At 35.7% G+C, this 12,778-nt stretch overlaps 1 protein-coding gene across 4 annotated transcripts in view; it reads right to left on the bottom strand.

Annotated features, from left to right (window-relative positions):
- Window positions 1–12,778, bottom strand: part of LOC111055656 (ephrin type-B receptor 1-B) — a 318,970-nt gene that overhangs the window by 105,283 nt on the left and 200,909 nt on the right. The gene's annotated exons all lie outside the window — the stretch shown is intronic.

Genomic DNA, 12,778 nt, shown 5'->3' with positions numbered 1-12,778 from the left:
TTATTCACGTCATCTCATTTGTCAATAAGGAGAGCTATAAAGGTCCTTTTTAGTACTTTCAAGTGGTGCATTAGAGTAGACCCTGATTATTTACAGAGAAACCGGCGCAATCTGAATGATAAAAGATTATTCCAGTGGTGATATTATTAACGATGACAGTATGACACTGACTAAACAGATAAATCTCGAGTTTTCAACACATACGCAAATACGATACGCTGGATTCTTATTTACTTACACATATATGAGACTCGTGCGAGTACGCACGTATGTGAGGAGGGCTGTTTTCTTTGTTACGATGGCAGATTTATGTGTGTGTTCATATGGGCTGTTCAAAATTTCTGATCTTGTCGTATTGCCTCGTCTGGCCCGGTTGGTTTGTTGTTAGAATTGTCACACAAGAATCATTCAATAGAAAGGTTCAACAAATCTATTCTATCAAGTAACAATTGAGAGAAAAACAGAAATATATCAGATTTCAGAAGAATCAGTTGTCATTAGCGTATGACTTGGATTGTGAGGAATCTAGTTTGAAATTTAAATTTGAAATTTATTCTTCCAAAAAATACATTACATTACAATATAAAACTGAAAATAGTGGAAAAATATTGTTTTAACAGTGATCAGTGATCACTGTTAATTTTGAAGTGAGGAATCCATTCCCCTTATTTGATAATTACAATTATCACGGCAAGCCCTGATAATTATTTTATGCTTCGGAGGAGATCTTAATGTAATTCATAGACAATGAGGGAAATTGATAAACTTGAAATAATAATTTGTAATTTATGAGGAATAAATGACAAAAATGCATATTTCCAATAGTGAGTATCATGGTAGTTGATATGATTTACATGTTTTAAATAATTGTGAATATCAATTTGTATGTAGTTCAAAATTCAATACTTTCAATTTCCAGTACCACAAAACAAAGATATAACATTTCACCATTCATATTTATTCAAAACACTATTTAAACTAAGATACGAAACAGGAAACTCGATGTTTTCAGGTTTACAGATTGTGCAGAGTGACTCAACCTCAAGGAGTTTTCCTTTTCGGCTCCATCTTCGCTCCTATTTTTTATAATTCTATCTTTCTCCTTCTTGAACTCCAGCAACATCTTTTCATTTTTATTCCCGAAAATTCACCTTAGTCAGAAATGAGGGGCGGAGAAAAACCATTGGAACCAATTTATCAAAAAAGAAGCTCGCAGTCCGGTTAGTTGGAGATTTCCGCAATCCTGGCCCGACTTGTCCATTTCTCTTCATCCCTACTTTATTAGAGCCAGCGACTTTACTCCATTTCCTCTCCATTCCCCCTCTCCTCACTACTTCCTCCCCTCCCACCAACTATTGCTCTTTGTAGCCGCTGTTCACTGACTACATTCCGGGGGTGGAACAAAGCGAGCAAAAACGAAGAAAAACTAAGAAAACTCCGACAAAGTTTTATTTGGCTCATTCACTCTTCGGCCGCCATCTTTCTTTCCACCTACACTGATCGCCTCTCAAATTATTCTTCTTTTCTTCTTCTTCTTCTGTGTTTTCTTCGTCTCATTCTTCTTCCTTCCCTATTAATTTCATAATTTTTCTTCTTCACCTTACTCTATTTATCAATATAGTTTGTGTTATGTTTACCCTAATCTAACCTATATTTCACGTTCATCCTCTTATCTTCGACTTTTCCTTCGTCAGTTACTTCTTTCCTAATGTGTTTACCCTTTATACCTTACAGTCTTTGATTTCTTATTGATCTCCATCCTTATTCATTTTCTTCCTTGTTTCTCAGCTCTTCAATGACATTAAGAACTCCCTCTTATGTGTCAACATTTCTACTGTTCAACCTTTATTTCTTCTAGATAAATCTATCTTCCACCTGAATCATTAACTTCTACTCCCCTTCCCAAACATGAACAAAATTCTATATTTGGATATTTCTAGATTATTTCCAAAAGCTCTCTAACCTTATTCCTTCCATTTCCTCGATCTCGTACATCCTCTTCTAGCTCACCTTCTGGAACTGTTCAATCCCGTGTTCTCATTCCTATTTCTTATCACGTCTACCTTTTTCTGCGCAGTCTACATCATCTTATTTTCTACGTCTACTTTTCCATCCTACATACTTTATCTTATTCTACATAGTCTTTTTCTTTTTACATTTTCTCCTTCTGTTGTTGGTATTCTTCTTTTCTTCTTCTCCTTTCTTACATTTCTTACGTCTTCTTCTTTTACATTTTCTCCTTCTGTTGTAGGTATTGTTCTTTTCTTCTTCTCCTTTCTTACATAGTCTTCTTCTTTTACATTTTCTCCTTCTGTTGTTGATATTCTTCTTTTCTTCTTCTCCTTTTTCCGTCTGCCCCTTCCGTTGTTAATGTTCTTAATGTTTTCCTTCACCTCTTTCCATCTTCACTTCTTTTGTCAATGTTCGTATTCTCATTTTCCACTTCCTCAACTCCTATATTTATTCCTAATCACATTCCTTTGCACGCTCTGTGTCTCTATACAATAAACTATCAATGTGTCCCACCTCACACTTCTCCACAAGACGAATGATCAGAACAAACGATTCAGAAAGGGAGAAAATGAGGAGAGCAAGAGAGGAAGAATGGTGAGAGCAGGAAGCTCAAATAACGAATGGCAGAAGGAAAAGTTATAATGGAGGAATATAAAGGAAAGAGTTCGTCCAGTTGAATGATGTTGTTTCGGATGAGGCAGGAGGAGAAAGAAGAGGAAATGGAGATGGTTCAGGAAGAGGAGGTGGTGGAGGATGAGGAGGAGGCGGCGGAGTAGAAAGAGGAGTAGGAGAAGTGGGTGGAGGAGGATTAAGGAGGAGGAGTAGTAGGAGGAGTAGGAGTGAGGGGAGGAGGAAGAGGAGGAAGAATGTGTGATAGAGAGTCAAAGTGGGTTGAAAGAAAAGAAGAAGAAAGAAAAATTGCAAAGCAAGGTCTGGTCTGATCTAAGGAGAAGAAATGGAAGGAGATGTTGACTAGCAAACTGTGAAAGATTTATCGGGCCAGCGCAAGAAAGGAGAAAGAACTCGTGAAGCATGAAAGACTGAAGACCAAAGCTCATACAGCTCACAGCGCCGAGCGGCTTTTGCTTCACTGAGAGAATATCCAAGGAGACCAGGATTGAGAAAGGGAAGAGAGAATGAGCGCGAGGATGAAGCGGCAGAGAAATGTGGAGATGGTGAGAAGAGAAGAAGATCGAAGATGAGGATAAACAACGAAGCAGAATTGGAGAAAATAGGAATAGAGTGAAGAAAAATGAGAAGAATTTAAAATACAAAATAGTAATAGGAAAAGAGAGAGAGAGAGTGAGGTTAACCGTATTGAATATGGACGAGAAAAAGGGGAAAAGGCAGAATAGAGATGAGAAAGATAAACAAGCAGGACCGATAAATCCCAATTAACTTAGAAGCAATATCGAAACTTTAAAATTGAAATTGAGAGTTGGAATCGACATAGAAAAGGAGAAGTGCGTGGAGGAAGAGTAGGAGGAGGAGGAGGAGGAGTAGTAGTAAGATTTAGAGGAGGGGTGGGAGGAGTTGGAGGAGGAGGAGGAGGAGGAGGAGGAGGAAGAGGAAAAAGAAGAGAAGGTTTCACAAATTATGAACAAAGAAAAAAGAAAGAGGAGTATGAGGGAGAAATGGAGAAAGAGGAGAAATAGAAGAAAGTGACATTGGGAAGATAACTGTTGAGAAGATGAAAGATCTCATGAGAAATGAATAAGAAGGAAACAAGAGAGAGACTGAGTGGGGAAAATGGAAGAGAAGATGAAAAAACAAAGGAGAAATCAAACAACAAATTAGTACAGGAAGAGGAACAAGAACATGAAGGAGAGAGAAAAGGCGAAAGCAGACAGAAATCCGGATTTATTAGACCAGCGGTCGGATAAACCGTAGTAGAAGCGGTGCATAACGGATAATGCGGAGAAAGCAAGCAATATGCTTCTTTTGGGTTCCGGTGGTGGGTTTTACCCCTCCCCCCAACAACATGGTGAAGGGGGTCTAAAAGGGACCCCACTCAGATCCCTAATTGATTCTAATGAAGTACCCAGTTACTCCTGCTTTAGTGTGGTAGTGCAGTCCTACAAACTCTACCTACATATTTTTATGGTTCATCCTCAAAAATCTACAATACATACATTCTATCCTGGAATACATGGTTCACAAGTACGAATAATCATATCTATGGATAAATCTATAGTATTCTTCATAATGAAAATTAAATCTGTGAAACCAAGTGTTAATATAAATATGTAAGGAAACTTACTAGATAAGGAAGTTACTGAGAACATTGTTCAACGTAGAAGTTCAATTTTTTCTCTTTCAAATTTCAAAATTAATTACCTTCATAGTTTTTTACATTCATTCCATAGTTTACTGAAATCACACACCAAAGGATTGATATGAAAAACATATAATCTTATATTTATAGTATGGATGATATATTATCATAGTTGACCGAGCGAAGTGAGGTCTAAGATTCAAGTCGACGGTTTGGCATTTCTCTTCATGTTTGAATGTTTAAATGTTTATATGTTTTTATGTTGCGCATTTACGGCGAAACGCGGTAATAGATTTTCATGAAATTTGACAGGTATGTTCCTTTTTAATTGCGCGTCAACGTATATACAAGGTTTTTGGAAATTTTGCATTTCAAGGATAATATAAAAGGAAAAAGGAGCCTCCTTTATACGTCAATATTGGAGTAAAAATCAGACTATAGAATTATTCATCATAAATCAGCTGACAAGTGATTACACAGATGTGTGGAGAAGCCAGTCTATTGCTGTATTTCCATAAGGTCTATAGTTTCAATCAGGTACTTGTGGATGAGAATACTGCATGAGTTCTACTGTTCACAGAACTACTAGTATTTTCACATTACGTTATACTACGATTAAATAAGTCTTTGGAAGACGTAGCCTTCGTATCTCCAAACATTGGATGCTACGCTATGCTGATGTCAACGGGATCTGAACATTGTTGTAGCTTTCAATGTTGGAAGGTAGGACGGCCACGTCTTCCGAAGACGTATTGTAGATTGTAGCGTAATGTGAAGAGACCATCAAGATTATGATAAAAGTTGTGATTATGTATTTTTGGTGCAGGAATAACAACTTTGAAACATTTTTTGAACAAACTCACTTCAAGATATAAGTTTGTGGAATTTAAGTAAAGGTTCTTGCTCGATTTGAGAATTTAGTCCTTCAGCCCTTGAGTGAATAAGTAAGAAAATGAAGCATGGCACAGACCGGGATGATTTTAAATAATTCTGGATCAGCTCTTTACAAAGTAAGCCAAGCTGATCCAATATTGAAGTTAATCCTGGCTGAATCGACCCAACTCGGTTCGAGTCTGCAATACTCATTCAAGGTTTTTCAAAAATACTTTATGAAAGGATACATTTCGAGAAGGTTCAAGTTCAACCTGCTAATAGAAAATTGACAATGAACAAATCACAGATTTAAGAATGATCCCTTTAACTAGGATTATGGTGTAGGCGATTACTGTTAATTAACAGTAAAATATTAACCTGCATCTACGCGTAACTATATTTTAGTTGACGTTTTACGAACTATCTTACATGTCCTTCTTATACCATACTCAATAAAGTATAGATAATTATTTAGGTCACATCGTATACATCCCTGAACCAGCTCTAATAAGCTCAACGTTGACCATAGCACAGGTTGACTGCAGTATTTTACAAATAGCCATTAGCACTCCAAGAACTAGTTCGATCAAGTGATTATTGTTAACCGAAACTTATTTATTATTCAAGTATTAAGTTTGAATATGCTTGGAACTTAATATTTGTGCCAACCCACTTTCAAAGTAGATACTTATTATGTACTTCGTACTTAGTCCCAGTAGCCTTCCTACGTTAATGTACTAGTTTAAACAGTAGTTGTATATAAAATGTCGTTCATGCAATAAATTTGTAACTATCGATATATTAAAACATTACTTGAAGTAGTTCCTTACTTTTCTATATATACAAAACACAACTAGAGAAACACAGCGACAGTATACGTTGAACGCAGTGTAAATAAGGACAAGATTAGAAGTGACTTATGGAATAGTACTTGATTATGTAAGTTGGATTATTTATTAAGTGACTCATGGAGCTGGAATATACAAGTTTGACTCAGGTTATGGAAGTGAGAAATGTTCTAATGTCATTTATCACTCTGGCGTTCGAAAGTGTAAGTACAGTAGCTGCAATAACACCATCAAATAAATAAATGAAACGAAAGAGAGTATGATGGAAAAAGGTGGTAGCATGGGAGTGTTGAAGGAAGAGGAAGAATGAGAAAGTCTATTGCTGGACATTGCTGTCACCTGAACAACCAGAACAATGTGAATGATTTTAATAGTTACTAGCTTTTTATGAGGTAGTTGGTAGCTCATAGTTGGTACGATTGCAGTGGTATATTTATTCTCATTGCACTGATTGTTTATTGGATTTTCACAAGGATATACGTCTAGAAACTATTTGTTTCACGTCGGTTATACGTGGTGCAATGCTATTAAATTTGTCCTAATACCTAATTGGTCATTGGATTTTTTTCAAAGTAACCTATGTGTAATTTCGGATTCAGTACTCCGGCTCAGTAGCAGTTAAAACAATGTCAGAGAAAAAAAAGTATCTCAGAGAGAAATTAGATGCACTCCAGATTTTATGGAAGACAACTCGGCCTATATCTAATGCCCAATGACTATTGTGATACTGTTCATAACAGTGTTATAGGAACAAAGAGGATACATAAAAAAGGTATAAAAAAGAAGTGTGTAAAGTGGTTTGTTTCTTATAAATTAGAATAAATATCGGGGCACCAAGCTTCGCTCGTTATTTTTATTTATTGATTAACAGAACACTCTAAAATAATGATCGTGTTTATATTTTACAGCTGGCTAAACGTCAGATTATGAATTTCGGGGATGCGATATTTTGATTTTCCACATAATCACTCGCTCACTCTTTACTATCCACAGACGACGAAAGTCTCAGCTGTTTCAGCCAAGGATGAATTATCCTTTTAAAGTCGTTCCCAAGTATGAGACCTAATGCAATCGAATTTTTATATCATAAAATTTCTATGTTTCAAATTTCGTGAAAATCGTTAGAGCCGTTTTCGAGATCCGTTGAACATAAATAACCAGATATAAAAATAACCTGATATAAAAATATAAACAGATATACAGAAATTGCTCGCTTAATATAATAGGATTGTACAAGACTCAAACAGATATACAGAAATTGCTCACTAAATATAATAGGATTGTACAAGACTTAAACAGATATACAGAAATTGCTCACTAATATAATAGGATTGTACAAGACTTAAACAGATATACAGAAATTGCTCGCTTAATATAATAGGATTGTACAGACTCAAACAGATATACAGAAATTGCTCACTAAATATAATAGGATTGTACAAGACTTAAACAGATATACAGAAATTGCTCGCTAATATAATAGGATTGTACAAGACTTAAACAGATATACAGAAATTGCTCACTAAATATAATAGGATTGTACAAGACTTAAACAGATATACAGAAATTGCTCACTAAATATAATAGGATTGTACAAGACTTAAACAGATATACAGAAATTGCTCGCTTAATATAATAGGATTGTACAAGACTCAAACAGATATACAGAAATTGTTCACTAAATATAATAGGATTGTACAAGACTTAAACAGATATACAGAAATTGCTCGCTTAATAAAATAGGATTGTACAAGACTTAAACAGATATACAGAAATTGCTCGCTTAATATAATAGGATTGTACAAGACTCAAACAGATATACAGAAATTGCTCACTAAATATAATAGGATTGTACAAGACTTAAACAGATATACAGAAATTGCTCGCTTAATATAATAGGATTGTACAAGACTCAAACAGATATACAGAAATTGCTCGCTTAATATAATAGGATTGTACAAGACTCATACATTCCTGTATGAATATAGGAAAGACTAATGAATGAATGCGCTCTATTAATAAATGCGCTCTTTGATAACAAAAACACATCCATACACATTTATACAAATAATATTATCTCAGAAATGAGAACTGGCTGGAAAGAATTTCTGTATCACGAATCTAAAAATTCGCTGTGAATATCCGCTCTATATCGGATTCATAGAACCTTCAACAAAAAAATATTTCTCTGTAGAAAAATAGTCAAACAACAAGCTTCCCTTTGAAATTACAAAGTGAACCCTCCAGCTCACAGTAGCTAATCATCGGTACACTGTGGATTACAATCCGTGCGATGATGTTCAGGATTTAGCGACAATTTTTGATTAGATGCAGTTCACATCACAAAAGAGCCAAACGTCAGCCACTCGAAAGCCCGTCTGTGATTGGTTGACAGACTGGCAATTATCCGCCAATAACAGAACGGCTATCAAAGCACTCACAATCCTGGTCTGATTAAAACTATTCTCGGTTCAAAGTGGAAATAAAGCCTGCAGCGATCACAGTTCAAATGAGCAGAACTACTGCTCACTGTTTCAACATTTTGATTTCAAATTGAAAGCCCAACACTCATGATGTCAGTTGACGTCGGTTCATGATGAGAAAGAGAGGAAGGTATTATTTGAGTCGGATTTATAGGAAATTGTGCATTACTACAGAACATCGAGCTTTAACGAGTCAATACAAAACATAGGTAAACGGCCGGAGGGTTGAAAACCGAGTGAGTGGTCCCAACTTTCACAGAATTCAGGTGATGTACTCAGTGCGCAGTGCGGAAATTATTACGTGTGACACACACCATGTACAGTAGTAATAATTATCACAATATTAATAAATGAGATATCACATTATCAACGCTCATTTGAAATATATTGAAAAGTTTTCTTGTGAAGTTATTATTTCGTATTTCAGGAAGAAACCATGCATTTGAATGAATGAAATTTTGAAATTTGTAATGAACATATTCCAATTATAAATGCATAAAAAATGCATAATAAGCATTAACAATTCTTACACAATGCTTACACATTGCCAATTGTAAATGTATATTTATACTTTCAAAAATAGAAAGTAGTACTGTGACACAATCTACAATAATCAATTTTCTTGGAAATGTTCAAAATTGTTTTATTCGAAATGTTCAGCATGGGAAAAAAGAGCTTCAAAATAGTTTTTGAAGTGGAAATTCTATTTGAATTTGGAGCTGGGCTTGACGAGCATTTGTACATCCTTCAAATCTAATAGCCTTTAATTAATGTATGGAGAGCAATTAATTATTCTAAGGTACCTACATCAAAATTCTATGAGAATAATCGAAAATTCTATTGGAATTTGGAGCTGGGCATAACGAGCATTCGTACATCCTTCAATCTAATAGCCTATAATCAATGTATGGAGAGCAATTAATTATTCTAAGGTACATCAAAATTCTATTGGGGTAATCGAAACAAATGAAGAAATATTTCGCAGAGAGATAGGAGTTACTACATGATATTTGAATTTGAATACAACCTCATCGAATAAGACAAGTGAGGACACTGATTGCTGAAGTCAATGCAATTTAATAGAGAAGGTGTGGAGGTCTGACTTGGGGAGGGGGAGGGCCCTGGTCCTGGATTTGACAGCGAGTGCATTTTGGGCCCCCATCCCCCAGACACAGTCTCTCTCACTCTCTCGTGTTTCTCGTTCACACACTCCATCTCACTCACGCACGCACGCTAAAGCGCCAACCCAACTCTTCCGCATTTCGGCGGTATCGATTTTGGGACTGCTGCTGCCTGCTCCTTCTAAACCTCCCCTGAAATCTACCCCTCTCAACCACCCCCCAAATTTCCCAGTCCTTGAACAAGTACTACTACGTGTTAAATTCTCGCTTTCTCTGTTTGTCTCTCTCTTACTTATACTCCAACCATTCTAGTATTTTATCTCTCATTGATTCTCACACAAACAAGAAAGAGAGAGGGAGAGTGTGTTGTTTCTTCTCAGCTAAGTTGTGAATGAGAGCAGACAAAACATGTTTCAACAAATTACTAGCAAATACTACCACTCTCCATGGAACAATCTAGAACGGATAGCATCAAGTACTAATTCAAATAATTGGCTAATATTTTGAAAGTTTCTATTTGATTGGGTTCTAGAGTTCACTGATACTTGGGTAGCTAGTATTTAAAACATTGAACACTTGATGTGAGAACTCCAGCTTACAATAATTACAATACGCTCTTATGAGTATCCAAATCTATAAACACAGAACTATGATGCTTCATTAAAATTCATAAACAAATTGCACAATTTTCATCAGTCAGATTTATTTACTTGATTTTGATTGCTGCTATTTTGAAAATGACATAACCTACAATGTAATACTGACTGTCTAGTATAAATTGGAAATGGGACAGTTTTGGGCATTAGCCTGTTTGTGCCTTTCCTCATGTCAAGTATTTGTACAAAATGAGATCAATAAAATAATAAATAAATGCTCTCAAATAATTGCAGCAATAGACAAGCCAATTTCGGTTGCGAATGACGGGATAAATTCCTAATTGTTGAGCATGAGGCTTTCAAGTTGAGAAAGTTTTTAACAAATAGCATAGCATTTACGACTAAAGGTATCAGCAAGTTGTGAATTTGATGATTGATTGCATCCTTCCCAATTCCTTCTAAATTCTATAATCTGCATCTCTCACTAGCTCGTGATAGATGATTCGTTTGATTGAAATCGCAACAGTTTTTGTTCTCCCACAAATCAAAGATAGAGATTGTTGAACCACATAATTAACGCTTGAACTAGAAGACGATCAGATCTGCCATTCTATTTTTTATTATTTATGCTTCATTCAATTCGCACTCCAATGACCACTCTCAATCCAAAACATATCGTGCAGAAAGCATTCCGTCCATGAGAAAACAAAAATAAAAAAGGAACAGGGTGATTTAGATAGATTAAGAAGATGAAGACGGAGAGGAACTAGGAATGGAAAGGAGAATGAAGAGGAAGAAAGGATATAAATGGAAAATAAAAGAGAAAAGATCGAGAAAAGGAGTGGAATGAAAAGAGAGAGAAAGAGGAGGAGGACGAGGAGGTGGAGGAAAAGAAGGATGCGGTAGGGGAGGAAGGATCTAGTTATCAGAAAGATTTGTTTTGTTTTATTCCAAGTGTGACCTCTACAGTAGTCTTCACTGAAATATTTTCAGTTGGCTTCAAATTCGTCAACTCTGTTCATTTGCATGGAGTTGGGTAGTAATCGGATTATGACTGGGCTCGATCATTTGCATTCTGCTTATTATTTATTCTGCATATAAAAACAAAGTTCTTATCTCTAACTTACTTAGTATTCACCGCTGCTTTCTTCGCTACTTTTTCCATACTTCTCATCCTCGACTTTTTCTGATACTTTGACTGCTTATTCTTCTCCTTGCCATTTTCTCTTATCAATTTTTTCTCCTTAATCCTTTTCCTGATCTTGGAAAATCTAAGTCCAATTTGGTACAACATTTGATGGAGGATTATAATTTGGCAAGGTTGGTTTCTTGCCCTAATAAATCGCAACATCCTTCATTTTCGACTAATTAAACAAAAAATAATCTTTTTCTACTGTGATCTGTAAATCTACTAAAAGTGATTCTACTGTTAACAAAAAATACTGAAAATGATGAAGAGAAGAGATCTTGATGAAGGAAAAAAGTTCAACAATTCATGTGGTATTACAAATTCAATGGATCTCCCATCCATAAAGTTAATAATTTTCCACATTTGAAAATTGTAGAACAAGAAAATCTGAAAATGATGAAGGAATGAAGATGGAGAAGAGATCTTGATGAAGGAAAACAGTTCAACAATTCATGTGGAATTACAAATTCAATGGATCTCCCATCCATAATGTTGATCATTATCCACATTTTAAATTTGTACAATCAATTGTAATGTCTCTAATTTAAAAACCCGGTAAGTTAGAATAAGAAAACACAAAACACTACTCAGAAATTAATTTTTCACTGGTGCAAAGCATGGATGACATTACATCAAAATTCTTTCTGAGCGAGCACTTGATACAATGGGAGCCCAGCAAAACCATCGACGTGATATAGGACCTTCTAATGGTAGTTGTCACCATTATAATTCCGCTGCAGTTCCCATTTTGGTCCGTAATTCCGGCTAAAACCGCCAGACATCGCCACAGACGTTTCAAAAGCCAACGGTCAGTCGGAGGGATTTTGCAGGACTCGACAAGGTTCCCTTGTTACAAACTCTTTTTGACTCATTTTTTTCGTCCCTCAACCGCTTTTTCATGTCTCTTTCCCACCTTTTCACACAAGTAATGGTTGCTCATTTGAGTTGACTTTACGGAAAGAGTAACAATGAGACCTCTTTCCAATTATTTATTCTCTGCAAAGTGTTGTCCGACATCCTTTTTGTACGTTTTTCGAGTGGCTGACTTTTTAGTTGTTGTCCGGTTTATCTTCTATCTCTCACACAAAGCAGAGAAAAATCGTGTGTAATAAAAAACACAGAATGATAGAAAGTGCAAAGAACATAATATTTTCTTTGAGGCACAAAGCTTGACTGCGAAATGTTTCCGGGAAGCCCTTATGGACGTGGACATGCAGTAAATTTGAAACCTGAGCTGTAACGGATGGTCCTAAATAAAGGCTACAGTCCTACAGTATTCACTCTGCTTTTTGCTAACAAATTGATGTTTCTCGAAGTTTTTATCTGTTTTGGTTACAACAACGTTACGCTTATATGAGTGTGTCTCACGTTAAAAGTAAT

Source organism: Nilaparvata lugens, chromosome 1, assembly GCF_014356525.2.
Source record: "Nilaparvata lugens isolate BPH chromosome 1, ASM1435652v1, whole genome shotgun sequence".
Taxonomy (NCBI): domain Eukaryota; kingdom Metazoa; phylum Arthropoda; class Insecta; order Hemiptera; family Delphacidae; genus Nilaparvata; species Nilaparvata lugens.
The sequence above is the reverse complement of the archived record's forward strand: the minus strand, read 5'-3'. Positions and strand labels throughout refer to the sequence as shown.